The following is an 18095-nucleotide window of genomic DNA, read 5'->3' as shown; positions in this document are numbered from 1 at the left end:
CTGCTTGACATGCTGCTGCTGTAGCTGCCACATATTCAGCCTCTGCTGTAGACAATGCTACAATGGACTGCTTCTTAGAAGCCCATGAAATGGCTCCTGAACCCATATGAAAAACATAACCGGAAGTGCTTTTCCGATCATCTACACTTCCAGCCCAATCACTATCAGTGTATCCAAACAAATCTGAATGTTCTGAGACACTATATAATATGCCAAACATTTTGGTACCTTTGACATACCTTAAAATTCTTTTTGCTGCCTGCCAATGTGCCTCCTTTGGTCTCTCCATGAATCTGGAAATTAAACTAACAGCATACATAATGTCAGGCCTAGTTGCTGTTAAATACATAAGGCTGCCAACAATACTCTTGTACAAACTAGGATCAAAATCCTTGTTGCTGTCCTCTCTGCTAAGTTTTAATCCCATTACTGTGGGAGTGATCGCTGCCTTGCATTCTTGCATGTTAAATCTGCCCAATACTTGATTTACATATCTAGCTTGTGAGATAAAAATTCCTTTTTCATTTTGATCTACTTCTATGCCTAAGAAGTATCTCAAGAAACCCAAGTCAGTCATTTCAAATTCCTCCTTCATGACTGATTTAAAATTCTTAATGAGCTGATAATCATTACCTGTGAAAATAACATCATCAACATATAAGACAACAATTAAAATTTTACCATCTTTTTCTTTGATGTAGACGGTGGGTTCTCCTTCACACTTGTCAAATTCATTATTCAATAGATATGAATCTATCCTGTTGTACCATGCTCTTGGCGCTTGCTTCAGCCCATAAAGAGCTTTCTTCAATTTGCACACTTTGTGCTCTTCACCTTTCTTCTCATAGCCTAGAGGTTGTTCAATGTAAACCTCTTCCTTTAACACTCCATTTAGGAATGCTGACTTCACGTCCATTTGGTAGACTTTCCATTTGTTTTGAGCTGTTATGGACAGCACTGCTCTCACGGTTTCCATTCTTGCAACCGGGGCGAAAGTCTCATCATAATCTCTCCCATACTGCTGCTTGTACCCTTTGACAACCAGCCTTGCCTTGTGTCTTTCTATTTTACCTTCAGCATTTCTCTTGGTCTTATAGACCCATTTCACTCCAATGACTTCTTTGCCTTTTGGTAGCTCAACCAAATCCCATGTTTTGTTTCTCTCTATGGCATTCATCTCCTCATCCATAGCTTCTATCCATTTCCTATCTTTAATTGCATCCTCGAAATGAATAGGATCATCAACATGACAATACAAGGCAAATAAGGAATTCATTCCTTCATCATAAATGTCACTTAGATTTCTAAACTTCTTACCTCTTTCACTTGGTGTGCAAGTGCTTGAAGATGCACTTGAATTTCCTCCTTATGGTGTGCTTGGAGAAGCACTCTCATTTATCCTCAATGGTGTCCCTTGCTGTCCTTGTGTTGGCGCTGCTGTTTGGGGATCCATTTCAGCCACCTCCTCATCATCTTCATCATGAGACAAACAGTTCTTGACATTCACTGTTTTCTCTATGCTTCCATCCCAAGCTTCCTCTTCAATGAATTAAACATCTCTGCTGACGAAAAACTTCTTGGTAGATGTGATATACAACCTGTAGGCTTTGGATTCCTCACTGTATCCAATGAAAAGACATTTCTCCCCTTTGCTGTCCAACTTCCTCCTTAGCTGATCTGGTATGTGTGCATAGGCCACACATCCAAAAACTCTCATGTGGGTGACTCCTTGCTTTCTCCCACTCCATGCTTCTTCCGGCACTTTGTTCAACACTGCTTTTGTAGGACACCTATTCAAAATATACACTGCACAATTTACAGCTTCAGCCCAATAATCATTTGGAAAATGCTTTGCCTTTAGCATGCTCCTCGCCATATCCATGATGGTCCTATTCTTCCTTTCAGCAACTCCATTTTGCTGCGGAGTGTACCTTGCTGTAAACTGTTTGTGAATTCCATTTTCTCTACAAAATCTTAGGAATTCCTTGGAGATATACTCACCTCCTCTATCAGTTCTCAAAACTTTAATACGCAGCCCGCTTTGGTTCTCCACAAGTGCTTTGAAATTTTGGAATTTTTCAAACACTTCACTTTTGTTTTTAAGGAAATATACCCAAGTTTTTCTTGTACAGTCATCAATGAATGTTAGGAAATATTGGCCGCCTGCTAATGATGGAGCTTGCATTGGTCCACATAAATCTGAGTGGATGATTTCTAAGGGTGCCTTTGCCCTTATGCTCTTCCCTGATGGAAAACTTTCTCTATGTTGTTTTCCCAAAATGCAACCTTCACAAAGGCTGTCCGGTTTCTCTATCAATGGTAATCCTCTTACCATTCCTTTCCTACTCAACAAATTTAGACCTCCAAAATTGAGATGTCCAAATCTCAAGTGCCACAACCAATTTTCATCCTTTGGCACGCTTTGGAAAGCCTCTTGGGTGACTGCTGCAATTTCATTTTTGTTTTTCAAATCTGCCCTGATCCTGAGAGGGAACATCCTGTTCCTTGTCATTTTTACTTCAGCAATGCATCGTTTGCTGGGTGCTATATCCATGATGGTGCACACATCATTCACAAAGAAAACATTGTACCCCTTTTGAACAAGCTGTCCAATACTCAAGAGGTTACATCTCATTCCAGGGACATAGTAGACATCTGCTATGGTTTTCTTTTCTCCTTGCTTTGTAAATATTTTTACCTCTCCTTTTCCCATAACAGAGATTTTGCTATCAGTTCCTAGTGTGACTTCTGATTTCATATTTTTATCTAGAGCAGAAAAGAGGGCTATGTTTCCTGTCATATGGTTGCTGCAACCTGAGTCTAAAAACCATATGTCTTCACTGTTTGTTTCAGCCATGTTACAAGCTAACAACACATTATTTTGGCTGCTGTTTTCTCTAGTGACATTTGCATTTTGTCTATCACTCATATCATGCTGCTTCTTCCTACATTCACTGGCATAATGCCCATATTTTTTACAGTAATAGCATTGGACATTGGATTTTTCATACCTTTGTCCTTGAGCATGATGTTGTCCTCTTTGTTGGCTGCTGCCTTGGCCTTGGTTTTGATTTGGATTGCTGCCTCTTCCTTGAGCATTTGCTGGGTTGTTCCTTCCACCTCTGTTCTAGCTTCTGCCTCTTCCTCTCTTGTTTCCTCTGCCTTGACCTCTTCCTCTTCCAAAGGACATCTGGGTCTTGAAGGCTTGCTCTAGAGATGAGTTTTCATTTCTACTCAACCTCTGCTCATGTGTTATCAGTGATGCATGTAGCTCATCAACTGAAAAGTTTGAGAGATCCTTTGTCTCTTCAATGGTGGTGACAATCGCATCAAACTTTGAGGGTAAGACCCTCAATATTTTCTCCACAATCCTCCTTTCTTCAATGGTTTCTCCATGAGTCCTCATCTGTGTGACCAAACCAATTACATGTGTGAAGAATGAGTCAATATTATCTGACTCCTTCATGCTCAGATTCTCAAAATCCTTCCTCAGCAATTGTAGTTTTGTTGTCTTCACTCTCTCCATGCCTTGATAGGCTGTCTTGAGGGTTTGCCATGCTTCATTTGCTGTCTTAGCTGTTGCTAACCTTGGAAACGCACTCTGGTCTACTGCTAGATACAACAACATACGGGCTTTTGAATCCTTCTTCCTATTACTCTTCAGGAGATCTCTCTCTCCCTGAGTTAATGCATTGAACTCATCTTCATCTGCTGGTTCTTCAAAACCATCTTCAACTATTTCCCATAAATCTTGAGAGGCAAACAGGGCTCTCATAGTTATTGACCAGTAGTCATAGTTCTTCCCATTAAACTGTGGGAGTTGGGTATTAAACATACCCATACCAGTGCTTGTGCTGGCCATTCCTTGCATCTTTAACTATGCTTTAAATTCTTGACTGTGTATCTTAAAATAACTGACTGCTTCTTCAGCAACACATAAAAAAACTTTGTGAAATACCTGAGTATTTTCTTGACTGAGCCTTCACTCTGCTGGAGAAGATTTACTGCTGCAACAAAAGACTCCTCCTTTCAGCTTCTTTGTCACCTTCAAAGAGCTTAAGCCTGCTCTGATACCACTGTTGGGGATTTTTCTGGTAAAATCCCAAAAACAAACAAAATAAACTCCACAGAGGCAATGCTCTGTTTCCTCTGTCCAGGATCTTTTGTGCACAGGGAAGCTATTTAAAAGAAATTATCTCAGAACAAACCATTACACAGCCATAACACATTTCTATTGATTAAAAACAAAAGACTGATACAAACTTCATCCTCTTTGCTGAGAGGGATTCACAAAACAAACTCGGTCTCTTTCACTTCTTGTTTTCCACTGTTGTGGATATTACAAAACAATTTCATGCTATTTCTTGGTTCTGCGATGGCAAACCAATACAATACATCCATGTTCTATATGATTTCTCGCACTGCTGTGCGTTCAATACATACCACAAAAAAAAAACATGCGCGCAGGCACAACACCCTATTATAAAAAACATACATATGTATATGAAAAAACAATAAAATTTATGTGCCGTAAACAAAATTAAGATCTACCTACTTCTACGAACAATCAATAAATTCATTAACTTCCTTCGGCGGTCAACGGAAAACCTTATACTCCACGCAATCTTTGATTTGATGCAGGCCCGTATGCAGCTTCAGGCGATCGACGGTGGAGGTTGATGAGCTGCATCGGACGGTGGACGGAGATATCGGAAACCATTACATGACTGAACAATAGCACTCGAGAATGTCAGACTTGCTTACGTATGGGGAGAGCCACGCGTCTGCACCATATTGTATCGGGCTCAAATATACGGAAAATACCTTTGCCGGAAAATGGTCCGAGAAATTTCAGGCGGGTTTGTTGAATGGTTTCTGGCGATGTACGTCTGCGTTGAAATTACATATTCAACAAACTTCTCTTGATTTTGTAAACAACCCTACACACACTAATGATTTATTATTCTCTGGATTCTACTCGCGATTGTTTTCTGAATATATATATGTATCAGAGACTTGCAATTCTCAATCCATCTTAGTCAATGCTAATTCAGCTTTACATAATCCTCATAGTTCCAGAAAACGCGGAGAGAGATTGTGTGCGGAGTCGCAGCTGGTCAGAAGTCAGAAAGCAGTTCCAGTTAACAACGCTAGCTTAAGATGAAGAAGGTATTTTAGAGTCATAAGCTTAACAATATAAGAGGAATGATAAAGTAAATATTTCAAATGATGTTTATTATAAATTGACACTTACGAACATTTACCCACCATTCTAATTATATAACTACCCTAATTTGTTTTTATTCATATAATACTCTAAATTATAAAAGAAAATCCTAACACAATCATTATTTTTTAATAATTTCTTTTAAAATCCCTTAAATCAAAATTAAGTTTATTAGATTTTTATTTTTTGCACTATATGCATCTTATTTCTAATACTGTTTTAAATTACTCGACAGTTTTACCTTACTCCGAGATATAAAAACCTGAAACTTGAGCATTATTTAGATAATCTTCGGCAAAATCACATAACCAATCTTTTGTCGACGCGTTTCGAACCAACCAGTGTGGTTCATCGTCAGGACAAGTTGAAGAACCAATCCGGCTTAGCTTGATTAAATAGAGTGTGCAGAGACTCCAACAGCTATAATGCTAACGGCTAATTTTGACCCAATGATCCTGGTCAAACCACTAAAATAGTTAATTAATATTTCTTGAAATAGGTAAATAAAGGAACTCATTTGTTAATTAAAAAATAGATATATTATTATTATTATCTCAAATATTAAGAGAATTCATAGTATAATATTAATATTTTAATTATAATGGTCATTATATCTCAAGGGTAGCGAATATGGACACCATTTGATTCGATCCAGAAGCATTCTTATATTTTAGAGTAATTAGTGTGGTTGTTATCCAAAGAAAATGTATTAATTACATCTATTTAAAAGTCAGTTTAATTGGCTTAATCTGGTCCACGACTCCTAGATTGCTTGATTTTCCCGGGACTTCTTCTGACCAACGTGTGCAGAGGTGTTGGAATTAATGCTTACATTCCATATTTAAGAAGTTGGTTTGTGATGGTTGAGAAATTCTCTCAACCTCTCTATCTAATTTAGGAATAAGTTGGATCTCAAAAACTCTATTTAATAGAGTAATCTGAATGTAATCGGGTGTGTGAGTGTCTTTGCACATACACCATTTGTGCATAATATATGTTTGAGTTTTTGTGATTGTGTGATTTTAGCTGTTTCTATCGAGAGGAACTTCTCTTGATTTTGTAAACAGCCCTGCACACACTAATGTTTTATTATTCTCTGGATTCTACTCGCGATTGTTTTCTGAATATATATATGTATCAGAGACTTGCAATTCTCAATCCATCTTAGTCAATGCTAATTCAGCTTTACATAATCCTCATAGTTCCAGAAAAAGCGGAGAGAGATTGTATGCGGAGTCGGAGCTGGTCAGAAGTCAGAAAGCAGTTCCAGTTAACAACGCTAGCTTAAGATGAAGAAGGTATTTTAGAGTCATAAGCTTATTTTAGTCTATGAGAAATCATATTATCAGTTTTTCAGATTAATTATATAGATCACACAAATCTGAAATCAACAATTACATTTTTTTAGAGAAAGTGAGGAATTGTTTCCATTTATGATATTAATAGGTTTCGAATTATTATGTGCATAGTTGTAGAATTCTAGATTTTGACATGTCACTTATCATGTGAATCAATTTTCATTCGGCAGGAGATTTGGGATTGGATGCACCCAAAGCTATGTCGAAATCCTGGTAATTACGGCACCAAAAGTTCTTTGAAGGCGGGTAAGCTAAAGACATGAATTTTAGATAACTCGTTTAAAGCATTTAATTCTGGCAAGTAGCATTTACCATTTCAAAGGAATAGTTTTCTGGGAATTAGTCTGAATGTGTGGATTGGGACACAGGGAATCGCGCGCGTTCCAGTGCGGCTGGGTTGGAGAAAAGGCGTATCAGTAGTATCACTTTCGATATGAATACAAATGATGCCCCGCGCTTTTCACTATTCGGGTGTTGGCCCGATTCAAGAAAGATGTCGGGTGTTGATGTCGATGTCGATGTCGATGAAAGGGAGGGTGTGTCGGGTGGAATGGAGACGTTGGCTGTCGCGGTCTTGGGGCAGCGGGCAGGACTTGACCACATTATGGGAGTGGAAGAAGCCGTAGCCGATGCACCAACCTTGGACATCGAAGAAAAGCATCGCGATCTGCCCAATCACATTATCCGGTCCCTGCAACCATCTGATAATGACCGCATCAAAGGATTTAGCTTTTTCGCGGATTACCTAATGTCGCGCACAAAGCATCGTCACGATGTTTTCAATGCGTTCGAAGGCATAGAAAAGAATGTCGAATCGGAATTGAAATTACTGAGTGGCGACAAAGCATCAGTTGGAATACTAAAGAAAATATTTAGTTTGAAAATCGACCGATCCACATCAATATTGTATTGTCAAAATCGACCGATCCACATCAATATTGTATTGTCAGCGGCCAAAAGTTCTGGAAAAGGTAGAGTGACTGACTATTATGTCGAGCCGTTTTTGGATATGATTTCTTTGTATTAATCTTTGATGTGTAATACCCAACCACATGATTGTGCAGATAAAGCGAGTCTTCTTGAAAAAAACTCATCGCGCAGCTAAGAAATGGGGCGGCTGCTTAATCCAAAACACTTCAAAAGTAAACGACGCATCGGAAACTCTTGAACAAGAAAGCAACCACGTTCATTCCGCGCCAAAGGAGGAGGTTTATGCTCAATTAGCAGATGCAGATTAACGGATAATGACCGACGCTGACTGTAACCTATTTATGTCTCAAAAAGTATAAATAATAGTATTATATTTCATAATGCATAGAGATTTAAATTAATTTTATAATGATGATACTCACAGTTGATATAACTCTAACTGAACTAATATTGCAGATGTCACTCTGGAGTGGTAGAGAGGGAGGTTCAGCTCAACACTATCTGCTACTTAACCACGGTGCTTATGTTGTTATTTCTGGAACCTGATAAACAGCCTCTTTCTCCGCCGCCGTAGCTGGAACGGAGTACAAACCATTCATAGTTCTGATGGAATCTACTCAATTTCTCTGGAATTCTTGGTACGGGTCCGGGTTGATCGAGAGATGGCGCAAAACCCGTCGAAGCAGTGTGAATCAATTTAATTTGTTTTTTTTCGACTACGTATCTTTATTAAAACGATCAATTTGTAATTTGAATGTACGTATAAGCCTGACTCGTTGATCTTAATGTCAGTCACACAATTTTATATTAACGTTTTGACATCCACGAGCATTTTTTAATTACAGAGAACCCTTTTGAAAAGAAAATGCAGATACCCCATGAAACCCGTTTTCCAAGGTTTAAGTGTTCGCGTCGTTGCAAAGAGATTTCCTCGTACGATCTGATGACGAGACTCTCGCTACATCCCTTAATTTTTCAGTTTTCCCACCTAATGTTTTGGGATTGTCTAATTTTTCAGTTTTCCCACCTAATGTTTTGGGATTTTTCAGTTTTCCCACCTAATGTTTTGAAGTTTTTTTATGGGTTTGGGAAGTTAGTTTAATTGATTCAGTTTTTATGATTAAGCTCTTGATCTTGATTGAGTTTTTATTACACAGGTATTTTTATTAGAATCAAAGGATTAAGCTCTTGATCTTTTTAGTGGATCTGCTTTAGTATTTCCCTAGGAAAAAAATTTGACATTTTTTACTTTGGAGACGCCATGCTCGGTATCTATGCCACCTGTCGTTTCTAAGTTCTCATTTCCATCTATACCATAGCTTACACATCCAAATGTCGTCACCATGTTTTTGTTCTTAAAATAATGAAAAATTTAATATGATTTTGACGATAAAGTGTTAAATTTTAGGATTTTGGATGCTTTAAATTTTTTTAAACAGGTTGAATCTATTTTTATTATTTAAAAAATAATTTAAACACTTAAATTAAATTTCTTATAAAAAATTATTAAATTCCAACAAAAAAAAATCTATAATTCAAACAAAATTATCGTCAAATTAACCAATCCATGCAGTTTTATCCCATACTCATGAGTCACTACTTGCATAGCACTGAAGACTATGTCAGCGCTGTATATTTATGGATACTCGTGCTATCATGGCCAATTTAAATTTGAATATTTGTTTGTGTTTTCCAAAACTTTTTCTCATAATCAATTTATAATTATTTACATTTTTATACATACAAGCAATGTCATTAACTATAATATTTAATATTCTTATAAACGAAAAACGTTAACTATAATATTTAATATACTTATAAACTAAAATCATTGATTTAAAAAAATAAAAATAAAAATCTACGTAAATTTAGCACTTCCTTATTAGTCCCTGTCATAGGACAGCAAGGACTATAATAATTGGTCACTTTTATTTTATTAGTCTCTCCACAAAAATCAAAATATTAAATTAAAAATCAAAACATTAAACTTCAAGTTTTGACACAAATATTTTGGTGTATTCTTTTCTCAACTTATTGAATATTGACAATGTTTTTTTTATCTAATCAATAATATTGAAATCTTATTTGGCCTGTTCCTTGGGCCGAAAGGGGAATAAAATATTTTAAGAAAACATATGCTCAAGAGTTTCATTGATGATGAAATAATTCTAGATTATTTAACATTAGTTGGTTAGCATTAAATGTTGGTTTTAAAGAACAAAATAACCCTACACCACAACACATTTTCTTCCATCTGCCACATACAAAACCATGCAAATGTTGGTGCCACTACCATGCAAATATTGGTGCCACCTACACCAACATCAAAAAAAGAGGTCTTTACTTGTATTGTTTTCAAGGGTTTGGATGTTTCTTTCAATCCTACCTTTCGTTCAATCCTCTGGCAAGACTACACATGAGCTACGGTATCAAGCTCTTTCTAGAGAGCAAGCGCTCAGATATTAGGCTTTGTTGCTAGAAATTCTTGAACTACAGGGCATATTGTGGTTTGGAAGATAAACACTACATGGAGGGATGAAGTGTCACATCAAAAGACTAGGGGAAGATTCTTGCAGAGCTTTATCAAATGCCCACAAGGGAGACCAGGCTCAAAGTAGCACAAGCTTAGCGTAAAGGAGCTTGGAAAATCTAGGATCAGGTTTACCAACCATCAAGGGTTGATCAGAAAGGACTGGCCCCTTATTGTAACGAAGCCCCTACCTAATAGCACTTATAGTCAGAGTGTTTCTTTCTTTTCAATACCCATCAATATTGATAGACTCTAAAATTTTGCAAGTTTTGTGTTGAGTATCGCCCATTGTTCACTTGGGTAATATTTTATATGGCATTGATAACACCCTACCCTAACAAAGAGTGGTTTGTTGATAGTTCTGTACACTCCATGCACATGGCTCATCTCGCTTTACAGTTTCAATGGAAGCCACTAACAATGCAAGCCAAAGCCAAAGAGTACTTAAATGCCCAAGGAGATAGGAAAAAAACTTGCAATGTCACCAAGTTTATAGAGACTCATTCTAAATTAGATTTGTTTGGAACTGGGAAGCTATTACTTTTACATTGCTTTCAGTCTTTATTTGTATACATCATTTTAAGATACTCGGGTTTTATCAAAGCAATAAACAAGGAACCCAACTGCAACTACAGCACAAGAACAAAATTTTAGGCTAGAGTAATCACAACAATTGTAAGAAAATGGTTTTATCTTATCCTTTTCTATTTTATTCTTAACTCGGATGTGTTTGTACTTACCACAATATGAATAGTTATTGACACAACATATATATGTGGACAGATAGATAAGTTATTATTTCTCGACTTAGAGGTAAACATGTGCATAAGCAAGTGCATAAGTTTGAACACTAAAAGAGAAGGCCTATTGAGTTGTATCATATGTTCATAATAATTGTTCTATTTTGATTAAATTGCATTGTCAGCTTATTGTGTTTATTTCTATTCTGTTTTAAGTCTTAACTCAGTTTAACTTGGACTTTTAGGAACCAAATAACCATCGTTTTTCTAAGGTATTCTTGAGCCAAAAATAAATAGAATGTCATTTCTCAATTGCACTCCCAAGCCCAATCCCTATCAAGGGTTCTCTAGAACAAGTTATAATATAGGATTGTTTTCAAGCAAAAATATGAAGTGGGTACTATGGTGAAACTCAAAAGAAATGCCCCAAGTTCATATATTTCAATATCCACATCCAAAATTTTCCATCTAACATTACCTCTAGTCAATATCCAACCTAAAAACAAGGACCAACCATGTTTCCAAATAGTGGAAGATCAATCTCAAACTTTACAGAAGCAGTAGAGGGCTTAATGATGTTCTGTTAAGCTTTCCATTGCTCAGATCCTAACAAGTGAAAGGAATCGTAGAAATCCCACATCTATTAATAATCTAAACCTAATTCCTTATGGAAATCCAAGAGGGTACAAGCCCAAATGCCATATCTAAAAGAGCAAAAAGATAAATTCTAGCAAACTAAGAAAATGTAACTGAATAAACTCACACCAATCTTTGTGTCATGGCGAATCAAAACTAGCTCATTCCTCTTATGAGAACTTGCAATCATACCAACATTAGTCTCCATTTTGTGAATCTAAGGATAATATCTTGATCTGAAGGCCTTTGTTTTATGCAATCCCAGACAATGTTTCAAATAATTTTGTGATGTTGGGTAGAAGCCATATCCACATTTCCCTCAACATCCCCACTCTACACCAAATTGTGGATAACTCTAAGACCCCTAATGTTGTTGATTTGAATGTTTTATTACATGTTATAGATTCTTCTTGTGCTCTCTTTGTTGCCTTTTTTCCTTACTTTGTAGAATGATAAATTGCTACTGTGACTCATGGAGCACCAGAAATCAACACTTCCAACGATGAAAGATTGGAACTGGTGAAGGTTGTGGTAGCTTAACACGGTGAATGATTGCAACTTGGGAATGGTTTCTTCTTTTTAATAGCTCAAAAACTTGACATTCATGCGAGGTTAATTTAATTTATTTTCTATTTATTTACTTTTATTAAATTTTTAAATTTTATATTTTAACTATTATTAAATTCAAAATAAACCAAACTTTCAACCTTAGAAACTCATTTCTAAGTGGTATGTGCCACTAGCCATTCATATGGGTCAACCCCTAATTATCACTGTCTTTCGACAGGCGAATTGGTAAAGGATAAACTTGAAATGAATGGTTGAGCAACCTTTGTGAATGGGAAAGAGACAGATGTATTGGTCCAACTGAATTGATGGGAAGAATCGCTCTCCAGTCTGTCCAAATGAATTGATTGACAGAATTACTGCTCTCCAAGTGAGTTTGGAATTGGTGCACCATGATATTGGAACTAATATCCCCTTTATTGATCTGATAGTATTGTAGTTACATAATAATTTGAGACTCCAATGTGTATCTTATCCAGTTTTATGCTATCGTTTATTCCCATAGTCAACACAATATCTAAGATTGAGACTTGGTAATTTTCATATATATTAGTATTATTTCCTATAAATGAATGGGATTTCTAATCTATCTATAGCATGTTTGTCCACTAGTTTCTAGGGAGACACTAATGACACGTAAGTTGGAATACGGAGAAGCATATGGCATATTAGTAGTGCAAAGGTATATGGGAAACATATTAGTCAATGTAATGATTATGGATATTGTTAAGCTTCTAATATTATTGAATAGAGTATGCACATCTTATCTAAAATTCTTAGCTTGTTCGGGAGGCTTAAGAATCATGGTTATGTATTCAAATTCCATTGGCAAGGACTTACTAACTCACAACCTCTCTTGTTGATAATAGGGATTGTTCCCAAGTGACAATGGAGAGAAGTGAAATCTCTTTTACATAATTTTTATTGAGCTAGATTTATTCATCTTATACCTTGGATCACTAGAAATCAAACTATATTAAATCTAGTGTATAATTACATGTGCAAAAGGTTTTTTTGCCCCTTCTATGGAAACATTTCTCAATAAAGAGATTGATTGTTGGCCCATTTCTTTGTTAGTTGACCCATTTAGGCATATCATTGGATCTTATACTTCATTGAAAATGATGAAAGTTAAAATTGATCCTATATAAAATTAATCATTAAAAAAAGGACATTGATTCCACAATTAAATTGTGTTACATAGATAGACTTATTCTTTACCTAATTTATTATTTTAAAATAATACCTAAAATATAATAAATTTCACTTATATATTTAGTGTTGTTTTATTTAAGAAGTTTTGTATCAAAATAAACTTATGAATTGTTGAGTTAACGTTTTTATATGTTAAAACAACATTTAAAGTTTGATTAAAGAGATTCCTTATGTCTATGAATATTGTTGTATAGGCTTCAACCCTTGTGAACTATAAAATGAGTATAAATGTGGGTACCAACAACTTCAATCTAGCTCTAGAGCTGAGTGGAAGGCTAACTTCTCTCCTACACACGAAAAAAGTCCCAAAAAAGAAAAAGGGTCATGCCCACAAATTAAAAGGATGGAAACCCTAGGATCCTTATTTCTTTGAAGATGAAGCAGAAGAAATCGTAGAGAATCCTCCAAACCAATCAAAATAGAATGCCCAAAACCAAAGTGAAAATATGTCTCACTTGTAAAATGACACCAAATTTCATGAGCCATAGAACCCTGAAATGATGAGGCACGTATAGAAAGTGTGATGGCGAGCACAAAAAGACCACATGTTTCATACAAAGAATTCCCACCAAAGGAAATAGGAAAATAACTGACAATAGTTCTCATCGAACCAAATTCAGAGGAATTAAAGAAAGTAAAAAAAGAAAAGAGAAATTAAATAATTATTATCACGTGTAACTTAGTTTTTTTATTCTCTCTTCAGGTTTCCTACGAATCTCCATTTTTGTGGTTAAAATTTGCTCAGTGATATAGGGAGTGTTTTAGGATCATATAGATAATATTCTAGGAAATTTCATTTCAAAACTGAGGAGATCGAACATTAATTATGTTTGCTTTAGCAAAGGGTTTCCAAAATAAACTAAATTTATTGTAAAGATTATATGAGGACCCAAAAGATGGACTATGAACAAGTTTCCTTCCATCGGAGAGTTTTTTCAGAAACAACAAACATTGTTGCTCATTGCACCAAGCTCCCTGAAAGTGCAAGCTTACAAAAAATTCAATGAAAACCCACATGGTAGAATGATGCTAAGAAAGAACACCAATTGATTAGCAATATTTCCTTTCTAACCGACCTAAAACCATAGCTCAATCAAATAGTGTCACCTTTGTGTGAGATATCTAGTGAGGGAGTTAATACCCTACAAGATCCTCCTCCTAGTTCTCTTTCCCCAATAAGGATTCTTGAACCTCCTCTTGAAGAGGCTAATATTTGGCATCCCAACCTCAACCTTATGTCAACTAGGCCAATCAAGTAGAGGAGAAAGAAGTAAAGCAAACATATAAAAAACTTCATTTAAGAAACTAAATTAGAACAAAAGGAAACAACAAGTCTAATAACTCGATTCTAAAACTTAAAAAATACAACAAAATCTAGAAACTCTTTCTCAAGCTTAAAAATATTTATGAAAAAAGAAAACAATACAGCTATACTACCAAGTATAATAATAAATTGACACTAAAGCTATTAGATATTATTTTTATAATCATATTATAGATATATATATATATATATATATATATATATTTTGAACTATTTAAAAAAATTATCAAAAATTTAAAACTTTATTAATCTCATATTTTACGCTTCAATAATATATAAATATGTTTTTAACACTTTTTTAAATTACTGCAGATTTACATTATTTTTAAAACTTTATTAATCTCATATTTTACACTTCCATAACATATAAATATGTTTTTTAACCTGCTTTAACAGATAAAGCAATCAAAATTGAGTTGAAAATATAGACACCACTGGACCCAACACAGTGAATAATTTTTATATTGAAAGTGATTAGTACGGAAATTATCCAATAAAAAATATAGAGACCATTGGATCAAGCATCTTGGATAATTTTTATATTGAAAGTGATTACTAGGGGTTTTATCCAATGAAATGAAATGTATTAGTGAGAGTCATTTAAATATCCGTTATAGTGGCCTAATTTTGCCCACGACTCGTAGATTGCAGGGTTTGCGGGTTTCCACTCACATTTTCCCTGGACTTCTTCCGAGCAACGTGTGCACCGAGACTTATTTTCATTAGTAACAGCTGTGCACAAACTAATATTTATTACGACGTCTGCAAACTTTCCGGATTCTCCTCGCGATTGTTTCTTGAATATATAATTATCACAGACATGCAGATCTCTTCATCAATTCTCTTGCAGTTTTACTTAATCCTCATAGTCCTAGAAAAAGCGGAGAGAGATTGTATGCGGAGTTGCAGCCTGCAAAAGTTCGAAAGTTTGCCGTTAACAGCGCTAACTTAATATGAAGAAGGTATTTCAGATTCATGAGCTTCTTTTAGTTAACGAAATCAGTGTTGTTCAGAGAAAGAGATAAACAAGAATACCCAAGTTACTACTACACACCAAAAAAAATATATATATATATATATATATATATATATTTATTAATCTTTCTCATATACATCCATTCGAGTCGCTGCTCTTGGCTTAATTCACACATTACAATGACCTAATTATAGGTATATGAACATCAAATTTTCTAAATATGGAATCATGCAAATTTTAATTGGATTTTACTTCTCTATTAATTGTTTCACGCAAATTGGTAAGACAAACGGAGCTGCGGAGCTGGGGAGGTGATCATGGACGACTAGGGTTTGAGTCAGACCTGCAAACGGCAGACCTGCACAGACCACGGTATTCTGTCTTCGCTCAGCAGTAAAGATACAAACACTACACGACAAAGGATCAGTACGCAAGCAATGGAAACCCCCCAGGGGGAGGATATGGCGCCTCCCCCCAATGTCGCTGAAAACACTCCAATGCATACAGAAGATGTCAGGAAGGAACACCAGGAAGATGTCAGAACAGAACCCAAAACTTTGCCAGACAATACGAACAAGAATGAAGCTCCCAAGGTGACGTCGGCAACATGTAAGCCTGTAGCAGCTGAAAGACCTAAGATTGAGCTCCCAAGCCACCGGATCAACACTCAAATCCAGTACATGAAGGATCATGCGTTGATTGGAAAGTTTATAGGCTTTTGGCCCATAGAGAAAGCTTTGCATGGCTAGATAGCAGCCAAATGGAAACCAAAAGGGCACATTACCTTGCAGTTGGGGCCTAAAGGCTTCTTTACAACGATTTTCAACTGTATAGAAGATCGAAACAACGTCGTTAATGGAGGATGGTATTTTTTCAATGCAACAGGTTTATATCTGAGAAATTGGATTGAAAGATTCAATCCAGACAAAGAGGATTTAATCTGGGCACCAGTGTGGATTCACCTTTATTCCCTCCCTTTGGAGTACTAGGATGAAGACTCGCTACAAGATATGGGAACAGTTTAGGGGAGTTCATTAAAATCGCAAAGGAGACGAAACTCAGGTGATATACCTCCTATGCCCGAATTTGTGTCTATATGCATCTCAGCAAAGCTCTCCTGGATGCAGTAAGTCTGTACCATGATGATTTTGAATGGATACAATCAATAGATTATGAGCATGTTCCATTCTGATGCAGGAAATGCCATGCCCTTGGCCATCTCTTTCGAGACTGCCCTTCAAATCTGAAAACCTCGACCCCCTCCAATCCGGACAAATCTGACTCGGATGGGTTTACCAAAGTCACCAACCGTAAAAAGAATCACAAAAAACCCTCTTCTAGCCTTAAAAAGCCTGTAGCCAATACCTCTATGCCATCCACAAGCAATAGCTTTGAGACCCTGAATCAGCCGGAACTAAATAACTATGAAATCCCTGACCATTCAGAGGACATCCCCAAGATGACTCCTCATTCCACCCCCTCGAGCTCTAAGATGGCCCAAAAGTCTGTACAATCCACAGATCTTAACTCTGCCTTCCCCAGTCTCTCCCCGAAATGGAATATTCAGGGCATGGAGGTTGACAACGTGCAACAGGAAACCATGACTATAGTGGAAACAACAACAGAACGAAGTGAGGCCCAGCACATGGAAGAGGAGCCGGAGAGCTTCGACATTGGAGATCTAGATATACTGGGATTAGAGCAAGCTTGCAAGAAAAAAGAATACGACAAAATCCCAGAGAGGCAACTGGAAAGCTTAGAAGTCATCCTCTCCAGAGCACAACAGCAAAGATCTTTAGGCATCCAACCTGGGAGTCAATGGGATGGTAAAAATAATACTAAAGACAATAAAAAAAGAGGCAAGAAAACTGATCTACAAAGAACCATCTGCATAGGGGAAATGTTGGTGGAATCGGGAAGATATTCCAAGCTTACAAAGTATTACAACCCCCTACCTAGCAGTGCATCATGAAGCTCATATCATGGAATATCAGAGGGCTAAACAGCCCTGGGAAATATAGACTAATAAAAAACATGATTCAACAGGAGAAACCCCAAATTTTTTTCATGCAAGAAACCAAATGTAATTCTACAACACTGGACCAGACACTTGCAAAAGCGTGGCCAGGCAGCAAAGCGGCAGCGGTGGATGCCTCCGGTGCATCAGGAGGACTAGCAATAATCTGGGATGAACGAGCTATCACACTTGATAATATTCATGCGAGTAAGCATTTTATTCAAGCAACCTTCCATATTATAGGGACAAATGTACATGGTCATCTAACCAATGTCTACTTCCCCCAGGAAGCAATGAATAAGATAGACATATTGAATACTTTAGCTTTGATCAACTCTGAAAGAACACATCCAATCTGGATCACAGGAGGAGACTTTAATATGATAACAAGGCTAGAAGAAAAAAGGGGAGGCAGGGCCAAATTGGGCAATGAAAGCATTCACCTCAAAACCTTCATCCAAGATAACTATCTCATAGATATGTCATCCAACAACGGAATATACACATGGAATAACAAACCAGCAAGTGCACATCAAATCGCCTCACAATTGGATTGATTCCTGCTATCAGACAAT

This window comes from Pinus tabuliformis, chromosome 6, assembly GCF_031772625.1.
Source record: "Pinus tabuliformis cultivar Carrire ecotype Pingquan chromosome 6, CPIR1, whole genome shotgun sequence".
In the NCBI taxonomy this organism is placed as follows: Eukaryota; Viridiplantae; Streptophyta; class Pinopsida; order Pinales; family Pinaceae; genus Pinus; species Pinus tabuliformis.
The sequence above is the reverse complement of the archived record's forward strand: the minus strand, read 5'-3'. Positions refer to the sequence as shown.